We start from the raw sequence: 14,482 nt of genomic DNA on the forward strand, positions 1-14,482 counted from the left end.
GTATAGTGCACAGAGCATTCATGCTACCAGCTCCAAGGTCATTCCAGGACAGGACAGATCCACTGGGCTTTCCGGATGACTACTTATTTGAGCACTACAGGTTCAGAAGACACAGTATTATATATCTTTGTAAATTACTGGGGCCATATATTGAGAAGAACACTAGACGTAGTAGAGCTCTTACCAAACCCCAAACAGTCTGTATCGCTTTGCACTTCTTTGCCAGCGGCGCATTTCTGTACAGCGTTGGGTATGCAGAACATCTTAGTAAGGTGACGGTCTGCTGCGAAATTCGATAGGTTTGTCTTGCGCTTAAGCGTTTCCTTAATATATTCATTAAATTCCCTGGTCACAGAGGCATCCTTCCCATAAAAGAAGCTTTTTCAGAACAGCAGTAACTTGGAGTTAAATTTATATGACTTTAAAAGAGACTCTTATCCAGAGCACTTACCGAAGTGCTCTGTATTCATCTTGATCAACTATTTCATGCTAAAATTCATTCAATTCAAAACAAATTGAATTCTCCAGGATTTCCAAATGTCATTGGTGCTATAGACTGCACTCACATCAGGATAAAGGCTCCATCTGGACCCATGGAGGCAGACTATGTGAACTGAAAATCATTTCACAGCATCAATGTACAGGTACATGCAAGTTTTGCCCACCCAACAGAAATTGTAAAGCATGTCGCTCCATGGGTTTGAACAACTTTCACCCTTTGTCACTTTTGCCATTGTTCTAGATGGTTTGCACCAGCCAATTTCTATTCTCCAACATTGAAGCAAAATGGCCCGGCTCGGTGCACAATATTTCGTGCCTCCTCACTGGCACAGAGGTTTGCCGAAGGTAAGAATACTCCAACCACACAAAATAGTGCAGATTTGGCCTCAGTGTTTAACTCTACTCCTTATAATTTTAGGTGCTTTTCCTGGCTTACTGCTTGGGGATAGGGGTTACCCCTGCCAACCTTTTCTCCTTACCCCATATGCAGACTCTACAACAGATGCCGAGAGGAGGTTCAATCGTGCACATTCAAAGACAAGGGCATGCATTGAGATGGCATTTGGACAGTTAAAGAGCAGATTTAACTGCTTGCGCCATCTCAGAGTGACCCCTGAGAGAGCCTGTGACATTAAAGCAGCCTGTGCAGTTTTGCACAAGGTGGCAATACTGCAAAAAGGAGTAATGCCAAGAGTGCAGTTGGACTCTCCTGTCTGACCCCTGGATACCTCCCGGACTCTGCCCTCGCCTCTCGACCCTGGACCGCACTGACCACCGCTCCCACGCTACTGCTCTGCACCTGCCATACGTCACTGTGCTCATCGTGTGGCTAGTTACACAGAGTTATCCTAATAAAGATCGTGTTATTCCGCATCAGGATCCCTCTCAGCGTGTTCTATACGTTACAAAGACAGAAGTGTTACCGCCCGGTCTAGGTCAGACGGTAACAGCGAATTAATGTTGGAGTGATTGAGGAGTGAAATATAAAGGGGAACCGACAACACGTTCAATAACATGTATTTGGACCACATGAAAATGCAGAAAATGCAAGATGTAACAAGCATTGGCTTAGCACCACTGACTTCAGGTAGGCCACGCTGAAAACGGGAAAAGAAAACTACCTGGTGCTAAGCGACTTCTTTTAAACTTACACAACAACAACCAAGAAAATAAAAGAGAACACTACATAACAAACACAACTACGCAAAAACAGAAACACAGTCCACCACACACACACACAAGAACAAGGGGCAGTCTAACAAGTCTCGATTACGGTTAGCAGATGTGTATATATATCCAAAGTCATCCCCAAAACAGGGAGATCAAACGAGGAGAGCCTGCCACTCTCTCCTGCCGTCTTCACCCCCAGGAAGCCTTTTGTAGCTGTGGACTGGGACTGACTTGTCAGGCACCACCCAGAACCATGTGACCCCATCATCCCGGGCGCACCTGAAAGAGATTACAACACAACACACATTCCACAGCACATCACGCTCCCTCGGGAGAACAGCACAATCACACAGCAACAACTCATCACGCTCCCGTAAGAGAATAGTACAATGTGTACAGTAATAACTCATCTCGCTCCTGCAAGAGAATAGTACATATCAGGGTACATATCAGGACCTAACAGAAGTATAGTCAAGATTGAGAAGTATTTATTCATGTTGAACTGCATAACTACTACTCACTTGTTCTCTTGTAGAGGTGTGAGCTCTGGACATGGAGGTCTGAGGGTCTTCTCTCTGTTCTTCCATTTCCTTTAAACACAACACAAATCATGAGATCACACAGCACATTAACAGACAGATACATAGACACACACGACTTACAGCTGGCCTTTCTGAACAGGCAGAAATTTCTTTCTGGTTGCTAAAATATTTTATACAGTTATTTAAAATGGTGTTTTACCTTTTCCTGCATATTGGACTAATCAACTGTACTTACCATTCTGGAGTATATTTTTATATTTCACCTTGACCTGCTGCCACGTTCTCTTAACCCCGCTCATGTTACTTCTAAATCAGGAAATTATTAAATAACATTATTAATTTACTATAACACTTTTAAAATGCCAATGAATGGATTAAATTATATGCTCACGCATTTAGTCTGTCTGCAATATTTTGCCAGACAGCTTCTCTGACTTTATGAAAACAGGACGTGTTGCCATTCTTCGTAATAATGTATTTATATTCCTCATACAGACGTATAAGTAGCTCATGTTCAGCAGAAGAAGCAAAAAAGCTGCTCGTTCCTTCAGCTCTTTCGACATTTTCTTGCCTTTTCGAATATCGATTAGTGAGGCTGTGTAAATACTGTGTGCACGCGCATGATCGCCGATTACAAAAGCCTGGCTTGAATTAGCGGGAACAGGTTGCGTCTGGATTTCGTTAGTGGAACGGAACTAGACGGAAGTGAACTGTTTGGTTAACTCAAGCGAGGCTCACTCTAATAAGCGCCGCTTTCATAAGCTCGCTTCGTGGAACAGCCCCCTGTTCTTTGACCATCATGTGTGTTTATTTTTTCTGGTGAGGGAATGTGGGATTTACTGTTGAGGTTCAAAGATACCTGACTGACCCAATAGTTCCACGGTTTATCTCCACCTCTATCAGCTTGCACTGGAATTTTTATGTACACCAGTCTCCTCAGTGCTGTGTGAGGCTTGAAAAATTGTGTCCCAGCACAGTGGAACAAATCCTCTTTTTGAATAAAAACTGAAAACAAAGATGCTAATGTCCACAATCACTAAAATCACTAATAAATCAAACTTGTTTTTCCACAAGCACTTTTGTTATTTTTACATCCATACATAAACATTCACGATATACGTATACATATTAAAAAATGTGATTAATTTTAAAAAGTGTAAAAATAAGAACCCAAACCAGCTAGATATATAAGAAACAACAAATCACAACAAACCAAACAGATTTCCTTTATTGACTTATTGACAAAACGTGAAAAACTTTAATGAAACAATATGGAGTTAAAGGCTAAAAATGAATAAATAAAAGACGTTGCTTTCACTGTCCACCAGATGGCGATAATGTCCACTGCTTCATGAAGTTAACCTTTTTCCGGTACAATGGCCTAGGTGCACGCACCACTTCCTCGTTGGTGTCAGGATGCTACCGTATTTCCGGTTGGTATGCGGAAGTGTCGATGTCATGGCCGAGTCTAAATTCACAAGGTGCCTGTTGGAGTTCCCGAAATTTACCATCAACGATGTGCGTCGTATTGTCAGAGCATCAAGTACAACGACACAGAGTCAACTTGAAAAGGGTTTCAAGTTCTACGTTTCATCCTACCTCTGCAATTTTGAAGGTAAGTGGCCGACGCTAGTTAGCTAGCTAGCCTGAGGTGGCAGTCTAATGAAGTGATGTTGTTTTTAGTAACGAACCAACCTGTCCTAGTACTAGAAATGCCTTTTTAAAACATGTTTGTATTTCTGATGGAAGTATCAGGCAAAAGTAAGGCTAACGAGATAACAGTGAGGGCTCACTGCTACAGATCTATGAAGAAAACAGATACGCCACACCAGCTGAGAGTAGGACTGGTTAAAATGACACGAGTTCTGTTCAGTGTCACGTTCAAAGTTCTGTTGAACAAGTTCAAAAGTGAGTTCAACACAAGTTCAATCTTTTATCCTTGCTCTTACTTCACGTAAGCTGTGATAACCATAGGCATTGGTTTTCAAAGCTTACAATGGTAGCCAAATGCAGAGTAGCTGAGTGGGAATCATTAGCAGTCTATTTTGCCTATAGTAAACAAATGGGAGTTTATTTTACAGTTCGAGCTATTGTTATCTACCTCTATGACTCAAAAGCAGAATATAGTCCACCTCAGCTATTCTTCAAACTGCATTTTCTAAAATCTGTCAATCTGTCTTTCAAATCTTTCATCTTAACTTCTTTATTAACATATGGCTGCAACACTTACACCTATTAACATATTCTGATAACACTCTTCAAGAAGCAGTTGAAGTAAAACCTGCACTGTTCTGTTGTTGGTGGTGGAAACAACAAAATAATATAAATATAAGTAGGCCTGTTTCACTCCTATGTGTAAGCATTTCATCTGGAGTGAAAATGAAGTTTAAATCTAAAATATATTTAGTTTATAGTTGCTCACTGAACTAGTAGATTGAAACATGCACAACACTGTAGAATAGAAAGACAGTATAGCCAAGTGTTTTAAGAGTGATGCAAAACAGCACAAACATTACATGAGACAATAGACAAGTGACATTCACCACTAACAACATGATGGGACAGATATTGCGCCTATTGACATTGCTGTCTTCTTTTCAAGATACTAAATTTTGCCTCTTGTGTATTTCAGATGACATTACGTGATTCAATGCCAGTTGTGCTCATTAACAGGGGAATCTGCAACCACTTGGTTGCATTGCTTTTCCAGACTGCTCATTATTCTGAATCTGGCATGTCTGTCGTCCCTCCTGTCCTTTCATGCACACAGACAGAACAGAAGTGGCATAAACCACCAACAATGGTTTGTCTTATTTCATTATTTAATGTTAGTTAATGTATCACAGTCACTTTACTAACACCATCTTTTAAATTAATAGGGGGTGAAGCCTGGACCCGTGGATGCCATGGTTGTCCTAAAGCCAAAACCGGGTGCTACTACAGCCAGTGGAGTTAGGTATGTAGTACCAAATTTAATAGGCAGATTACAGTGTGTGGTTAAAAATATATATGCTTTTGATCATCTGATAAGACGATCTGATCTGTTCTCTTCAAAATTTAATTTAGCTTTGTTGTACTTCAGATTAGTGTTGTCAAAAAAATTGATATATCGATACGTATCGATACTGAACATTCTGAAACGGTACAATACTCGTTTCCCTTAAGTATCGATTCTTTTTACATAAAATGCGCTTTCGTTTGACCCACCCAAGCTGCCGTAATGCACAGGACAGTTTGTAATGCTAATATGGCAGCTTAAGCAAACGCAGTGCTGTTGGATTCGAAGCAGATACAGATGGAAAACTGAAGGACTTGAACAAGCCCGTTTGCAAGCGGTGCTTTTGGAACATTTCAACGAAGGGCGCTAAAGCCTGGTTGAGTGACCATAGCGCTCGACTCCGCGCGCACCTCGTGCGAACCTCCGCGAGCGGTGGAGGCTTTATACTTTCCGCTTTGCAGTGTTGTCCGAAACTATATGTGGTAGTATAAAAGAAACACCCCTCAAAACAGGGGAATGAACACTTACCTGACGAATTTTAATGCTGCTTTGTGTTTCAGGTTTGAAAAGTGCTGCAATTTAGGCTAAAGTACTTGAAAATGTTGAAATTGTAACTACTTCATTTCACAACAAATATCTGTCTGACTGAACAGTTTTCATGTATTACATTAACAAATACGAGCCTCTTGTAATTCCAGGATGAAACATGAGAGAACGTGAAGACGTTAAGATTGGGCATTTTGAAAATAAACAACCATTAAATAATGTGATTAAAAGCGCAATATTTCGAATCATTTCGAGTATATGTATAAATATTTAACTTAATTAAGTTTAACGTGCTGGGAAATATTGGTACAAGCGCTTGAATTGAACCCTGCAAACATGACTTTGTTCATTGCGCTGAGGCGCGGCGCGTGCGAAGTTACAAAATTCGAGAGGTGCACGACCTCGCGTGCGCCGCGCTTCAGCGCGATGAACAAAGTCATGTTTGCAGGGTTCATACACCTTGTGGAATACAAACACTTGTATGTCACTTTCAAGGTCCATTTCAATATTTCCCAGCACGAGCAAAGACACTTTGTCAGATGTTCAAAAGACGTCCACTGAAAAGCCAGAATGAAAGTTTTAGCGACGTCTTTTTTAAACGTCTATTACTGCCGTTCAGTTGCAGTTTTTGCACGTCCTGACATCCAATAAAGGTCCTAGTCAAACGTTCAGATAGAAAACTCGTCATAGACGTTCATGTTAAGTTAAAAGGTTAAGGTCCTAGTCACACTGTCAGATTTTGAACGTCCACCAGACATGCAAAAAAGGGTCTGGACTGACCGACGTGATACAGACTTGATTTTAACGTCTTTCTGACGTCGCATGTTTGTTGGGATAAGTTAAATATTTATACATGTACTTGAAATTATTCGCTTTATCATCACATTATTTAATGGTTGTTTATTTTCAAAACACCCAATCGTAACGTCTTCACGTTCTCTCATGTTTCATCCTGGAATTGCAAGATGCTCGTATTTGTTATCACAAAATAACTGTTCAGTCAGACAGATATTTGTTGTGAAATGAAGTTACAATTTCAAGCATTTTCCAACACCTTTTGTGGCCTTGTCACAGTCACACCTTATTGAAGAGGCACCAAGATCCAAAAGTGCTACACCTGAGTGGCATTCACTTAGGAGAGAAAGAGTAACTGCCTCACATTTCAGAGAGGTGAGCCACGTTAGAGGTCCAGGTGCTGCAGAAAGGATAATCCGAGGGACACGACAAACAGCACATGTGAAGAGGGGACTTGAAATGGAAACAGAGGCCTTAAAGGACTGTGCAGTTCTGAAAAACTTGAACTTAACCAAGTGTGGGCTAGTGATTCATCCAGATGCCTCTTGGCTGGGTGCATCACCTGATGGACTTGTATATGACCCACTTGAGCGTCCATCATTTGGGCTTGTTGAAATCAAGTGCCCAAATGCACAAAGCTATGTAGACTGCAAATTCCTCAAAGTGGCACAAGGCCTACACAAAATGAAGGAGAGCCATTGTTATTATTGGCAAATCCAGTTCCAGTTATTGATTACTGGTATGCAGTGGTGTGATTTAGTTATCTGTGCCCATGATGATATCTTTGTGCAGCGAGTTTACAGAGATAGCAGTGTATTAGAAGAGGTGAAAAGGAGGTGTGACATGTTTTTCTTTAACACTTACATGCCAAAATACCTCTCTATGCCCAAGCAATAGAAAATCATAATGAAGACATGAACTCATGAACAATTAAAACAATTTCAATTTATTCTGTCAATTGTATTACTATTGTATTTGTTTCATTTTTTACAAATACAGTAAAAGTTAAGAAATACATAATGTTGTATTGTGTTGTCAATTTTACATATAAAAGGGAAAGCATTTTATACAATTAATCATATTGCACTGTACCTTAACATTGCAGCCAATATTTACAGACTAGCATGACCTAAAGCAGGGGTCGGCAACCTTTTTGACTCGGAGCCACAAAAGCAAAAATAATTGGAAATTTATTTCAGTGACGATGACATGTCACTCAAGCGAACCGAAACTAAATACCGGACATTTGTGAAATTCCACCCGAACATTTTTTAAGTCTCAAAAATAATATACGGTAATTAAATACTCATTAATTTTATTCAAAAGCTGAGCCGCATCAGAGGGATCAAAGAGCTGCATGCGGCTCCGGAGCCGCGGGTTGCCGACCCCTGACCTTAAAGGGATCATTTTAAGGTTAGAGAAAAAAATAAATAAATAAATCGCCGTAATTCACATTACATCATCTGTCTAATTCTGGATTGAGATTAGCCATTGTTTGCCCAGGCTTTTACCAAGGGGCCATTTTGATAATTCACCAAAAGACAGGCAACAGTAAAAATTTGGTTTATGCTCCCTGTGATTGAAAGGGGGATCACTGTGCTGAATATTTTATGTTCTTTGACTCTGCGAATCACACGCTCAACATGGACTCTCAGTCTTGCAATGGACTGTGACGTTCTGATCTCTGACCTAGACAGTTGAGCTCTCTTTGACAGAAACGTGGTTATGTGGACTTTGCATGGAACGCAGTCTTCAACAAGGAAACCCTTGTCCACCATGATGGCCATAGATGGGTCAAGGAGGGCCACAATGCCAGACTGCTTTAAGATCTCTTTATCACTGATAGCACCTTGATAAAGAGAAGACACAAAGGTCACTGCGCCATGAGGGGCTATCCCAAGCAACCATTTGAATGTACAGTGTGATTTATAAGTGGAAAACACTTCACTCTGAAGGAGAAGGGAATTTGGAGTTTGACATCTCAGTTCTGTGGAATCTAAAATTATTTGAGTGTCAGCGTAGTCCTGAAACACATCTGGGAGGTGAGTTTTCACAGTGTCCACATCTAACCAAACATAAACAGCTCCCAATACAGTATAAAGGAAGTTGGCCCAGGTGTTAATACGACTAACAGTTGACCGATGGATTCTAAATCTATGGGCCAAATCCTTTTGCATCAGTCCCAATGACGTGTAGTACATGAAGAGAAAAATCTCATCAATTGCTTGAAGAACCTGGGGAAAAAATACATTATCCTATTGTCATATTACATTATGACTATCAAAACTTCTTTTGATGTAAAGATTAATTTGAAAATGATGACATAACATGCTTTGTATGGACAACAGGAAAACATTTACCGTTGTACTGGCAGAGTGAGGGACCTGATCAGTCTTCTCAACAGTCCGTGCGCTTGTAACCCGTATGATGATGTGGGTGGCTGGCTCTATTTGCTTCCAAAAGCCCATCAGGTGGGCATGGTTTGCAAATCTGTGGAATATAAAAGTTATATATAAAGTTATATAATCGCTATTTCATTCACAATGTATTTCAGACACCAGAGAAGGCCCATCCGTATACTGTGTCCTGCCATATTTTGTATTTACCTGGTAAAGAATCGTATGTCGTCATCAGAGGCAGAAAACCGCTCCAAACAGAACTTGCTGCGGACAGTTAAGTCTTCGATTTGTTTTCGGAGCCTTGATATCTCCTCGCGTAGCTCTTCATTTTCATTGAGGGAGAGATCAAGCGCAGCAGGCTCATTACTGACGCAGTAGTCATGTTCATGACACGGTAAGGGGTCATCATCATCATGGTCAGTCTGCATCTCTGTTAGATCAGTGTTGGGTGGACGCTCTGTTCTTTCCCATACTCCAGATCATGGAGTTGGAATAGTATAGTTATTCCATTGAAATAGCACAGGAAAAGCTCCAGGTCGCAGTCGTCGTCGTCCAGCAGGAGTGGGAGGTTCGAGCAGATCAGCAGCGATAAAATGTCGCAAACACACTCGGGAAGTACTCGTGACGATAAAATGATCTCTCCTGATCTTAACCACCCATTGTTTCTGCAGTTCTGAGTCCTTTGGAAAGGTGTGGAAGCTCAGGTAGGAATTACACCTTGTCGATGCTGTGCAGAATGGCACACAGCAGTGGTGGTTGGACCTGCTGTCTGTACGTTGTTGAAACGATACTTTTTTTTGTTTACCCGTCATGTTTAGGACACATAAACGGACAGGAGATGAAGCAAACATCATCATCAAGGTTGGCAAGCTATCAAAACATACCAACTCAAAGGGTTAACATGATATCAGGCTCATGGGACAAAAATGATGGGAAACAAACACAAGTTGTAATATCCACAACATTAACATTTTCTTAATCCAAAATCGGCGCTCTGAACCAAACCTCGTCTTTATCAAGTCTAAACTAAACTTATAAAGGAGCAGCAGCAATAACTAAGCATTATATACCAGCCAAAGATAGAAGCTGTAGGTGGTTAGCGCCTAAGGCCAAGAAGCTACAGGGGCTAGCTAAGCAAACTAAAAGGCACAGGTGGTTAGAGAGCAAAGCTAAAGGTTGCACTCCAGTTATGTAGCTTAACTAAATCCCCAACCCATAAAACTCCGTATACAAGTGAAACATACCTGCTTTAACCCCGTCAAAACTACTAATGGCTCAGTTCTGCTCCCACAATAGTACTGCACCAGGAGGCGCCTCGTCTGGGCCTCTCCCTCGATATAAGAGCAGGACTAAACACTTAGTACTGGACACTAGTCTCACATTTAAAAGCAGAATACATGAGTAAAAATGCACCGTACCTATGGAAGAAAAATAGTTCCATCGGATTTTGAATTCGTATTTGAAGCACTGAATTTGTTTGCCCTTGAATTTGAAGCTCTGAATTTTTTTTGCACTGAAATTATGCATCTGAATTTTGTTGCCTTTGAATTTAATGCTTATTAAAATACAATGAAAAAAAATTCGAGCGTTAAAAAATTCAAAAGATTTTTTTTCAAGTTGCTCGAATTCGATTGGTCAAATTTGGCTCACAAAATACGCGTGCAAAATTTCGCGTGCTAAAATACGAGTTCAAAGATATTTAGAGTAAACATCCGGGACACAAAGGATGAGCAATCGATTCAAGACTCCAATCGAACCAAATCCAACCAATCACGCTCCACTGGTCACGGCGCTGTTTGAAGCCACAGGCGGAGAGAGAAAGTGAGTTATGTCGGCGCACGGGATCGGCTCCTCTTCGGTGAGTGTATTTACTCCTTTATTTGTCTATTGTGGTGTTTTTAAGATTCAGTAAGATACAGTAAACGACGTGTTGCACATCAGAGGTTTGCGCTGGACTGATCTTTTTTTAACTCGCTCTGAACTCGCTATGTAGTCAACGTAGCTGAGTATGTGTGTGTCCGTCAGTCCACACTGTGCTTTATGATATTATATTTATCATAAAATCATTACATTCGTTTATTACTTCCTTACCAGTCGAGTAGTTTACAGCTGTTTTCAACTGTCTCCGTGGGGTAATGGTTAGTGACGAGAGCTTCGGACAAAACGGGCCTGACGAGCGATTTGTTTTTTAAAATTATTATTATATGTATAAAATCTTTCTCTCTGAGTTTACTTTTGGATAAGGAATTTATTTTTTCATTTTCTCTTCTGTTTATTACTCTAAACAGGTAGTTGGACGTGTCACAAGACAGATCAAGCAGTTAATGCCCGGTTCACACTACACGATTTTAGGCTGGTTTTTCAGTCGCCGACTGATCGGCGACAGAAACTGTGGTCGGAGGCAAATCGGCATCACTCGTGTGAACTGCTGAAAGACGCTCGCCGAGCCGTCGCCGACGACCGGCAGGTATCTAGCATGTTTAATATCTAGCAGTCGGCGACTGAGAGTCGGCAGCAGCGTCTAGCTACAGCCAATGGGAACGCGGAGAGAGAACCGCGGCACCGCTGAAGATATCTCTGAAGAATGTAAAAAACTTTCAAGAATGCTTTCAAAACAGTAACCCAGTAAACACACAAACTCCTCACCTTTCTTACAACTTTACTACAACACTGTGTTTAAGTTATTGTGACAGCACTGGAGAAATAGTGCGATTGATTATATCTATGTTCACTGCAACGGAGAGATGAAATAATTCTGGCAACTTGGGACTATGGAGTGTTTAAACGGTAAAAATAATAATAATAATAACGAAAATGTGGAGTACATGTGTAGCCCAGGGTTAAACCAGTAACCCTAGTCTAACGTTTCTAGAGTAAACATTTATTGAAATATGTTTTGTTAAAATATGTTCTAATTTGTGAGACTTTTAAGCTGATAGGGTGTAGCTAACTAACTCAGTTATTATGCCAGTGTAGAGTGAAGTGTAGAGGAATCCCATTTGCTCGCAATACTAACTTTACTGCCAGAGCTATGAACAGTAATTGGGAAAGAGACCATCTATCAACCCTTTTCTCTAATCAGAGTGGGGGAGGGGCCAGGGCACTCACACTGAAGCGCGAGCGGAGTCCGTTAGTCGGAGTCAGAGTGAGATTGAGGAAAGAGAGACACACTGAGATTTTACATGGTTTTTTCGTGACCCAAATATAATTTTGTGTCCGAGTTTTAATTATTTGTATGTTTAAACGAGTTAACTGCTACCCGTTAGGTTTTGAGGAGCAGTAGAGTCACCCTGCCGTGTTTATACGGTTAATTGAAGTTTCAGCAATATTAGCATTCTGCTAACCGTTAGCGCTAGCTATTTCGCCGTTCATCGGCGAGTGTGTTGAACGGTAGACTGCACGTTTGTCAGCCGAGTGAGACAAGCCGCTAGCTGATAGCGCCCTGGGTTACCGGAACACCCAGAGTTCCTCAGTCTAGCCTCCGCGGGACGAAAACACCACCCGATAGCGCTCCGAGTTACCGGAATGCTCGGAGTTCCTCAGCCACCATTACAATCTCCACTGCATTCAAAGATGGCGGGAGCCCGAGTTTGTGAGCGCACTACACCTAAGCACTGATTCGTGTACCGTCCGAATATAAAGCCAAGGATTCGTTACATACTGCACTTCAACAGGCCTGCACCATTTTATTATTTTATTATTTTTATGCCAGCTTTTACAAAAGCGTTAAGAGTTATTGAAGGGTGACCGGTCACACTAAATTTATAGATAAGTACTAGACTTAGATTATGTTGTGTTGTATTTTCTATACACTGTTATATTTAAGTGAAACCATCAATCTGGTTAGAGCTGGTTCTACACTGTAAAAAAAAACAGTTTTTTTACAGGTTTTTCCCAATAAATTTTACAGTTTTTTCCTGTATTTTAAAATGACAGGGAAAGTGTATTACAATTACCAGAACAAACTGTTTATTTAAAAATGTCATGTGATTTAACAAGAAAAATCTGTATAAATTAAATACATTATAAATCTGTTTTTTAACAATTCTTAGATAATAATTTTAACTAAACAAACTGTAAAAAGAAAGTAATATTGATTAATCTTAATGAGACAAAGTAATAGAATCTTCTGGAATTAATTTCAAGGAAATATTACAAGACAACATTGATGCATGTTTTAATTTAAGTTTTGACATGTTAAATATGTGATTTTCATGTTATAAAAGTGAGTAAAAAGTAAAATGTTCTTGACTGTGATTTATTTTTATATTTATAACATACATAAAGAGTTAAGGCGTTCCAGATCCATCTCATTTTCAATCCACTATTAAATATGCACTGTATCTGTATCACTGTATCTACACTGTAAACCCGGATTAGGTTTTAATAAATTATTTTAGTAATCATTAATTATTATTTCATGTTTCATAAAAAATATTGCCATTACTAAATAAAACTAGTTGTTATCATTATTGAGCTGAAATAGGCATTGCAATGATCATGTTAAGTAAAGATAACTGAATATGTTAAGTTTATGATTGGTAGGGGTGGGGCCTGTTTGAATCGGACCACTGCACAGTGTGCATGAAGAGTTGTTCTGGTTGTGCATATTGTTTGAAGAACCTTTCGTTATCACCCCGCTGCAGCCCAAATGCATGAGTTTTGAAATCAGTGTTTCTTCAAATGAGTATTTGCAACGTCAGCTTTCAGTGCATGTAACTTATTTAGTTAACGCGTAATATATTCTTATTGGTTCATATAGTGCTAGAACATGTGTCTGGCATTCCTGTCCGATCATAGTTTAACTATAACCGTAGCGTTGAAATGTGTGTTCTGACGGTTCGGAGTTTATGGCTCATTTTAACTATTAATGTTATATATATTTTTATATTGAAGCGTCGGTCCAATGGGGGACGGCTGTAACGGGGCTCGCGCCACGGAGCGAGGAGACGGACACAATCGCTGAGAAGAGCGAGATTTATTGCAGGGCATTCCACAATCGTCATCGTAGTGGCAGGCAGGGGTCATAACAGGAGAGCCATCAAGGTTGGACAGGTACAGGGGCATAACGACACGGAAAGCAACAAACGACAGCAGGGCAACACGAAACTGAGAAACACATAAACGGTCAGACATCCAAAACAACCGACAACCAGACTGGGGAAATACAGGGACTATATGAACACTGAACTAAACTAGGAACAGGTGGGGACGATTATGACAGGGGCGTGGCGGACAATCAGGGAATCTCAGAGACAACGAGCGGGGCAGGGTAAACAGGCACGGAACACAGACACGAGGGAACCCAGAGTGGCAGCCACGAGAGGGGGCGTTGCCCTACGTGACAACGGCGCTACTTCCCATGAGTCTCTGCGACTCCGGTATCGTTATCTGTTAATGTGATATCTATGCATGTGTTGATTAATTGTGTACTTGATTATGTGCATTACTTGGTTTAAGTCCCCCTTCATCAATTTATGTAGTTGTACTGTGTGAATTATTCTATGCCATGTTTGTGTAGTGTTGTCGTG

The 14,482-nt window shown here is 40.6% G+C and overlaps 1 long non-coding RNA gene across 1 annotated transcript; it reads right to left on the minus strand.

The window, feature by feature from the left end:
• Nucleotides 1-1,501: 1,501 nt before the first annotated feature.
• On the minus strand, nt 1,502-3,506 carry LOC143523315 (uncharacterized). Its single transcript, XR_013133292.1, has 2 exons — nt 2,193-3,506; nt 1,502-1,950 (listed from the first exon to the last, which is right to left on the minus strand). It is a non-coding gene; the product is annotated as an uncharacterized LOC143523315 (long non-coding RNA).
• Nucleotides 3,507-14,482: the final 10,976 nt, after the last annotated feature.

The sequence above is a fragment of the Brachyhypopomus gauderio genome, chromosome 9 (genome assembly GCF_052324685.1).
Source record: "Brachyhypopomus gauderio isolate BG-103 chromosome 9, BGAUD_0.2, whole genome shotgun sequence".
NCBI classification, from domain to species: Eukaryota; Metazoa; Chordata; class Actinopteri; order Gymnotiformes; family Hypopomidae; genus Brachyhypopomus; species Brachyhypopomus gauderio.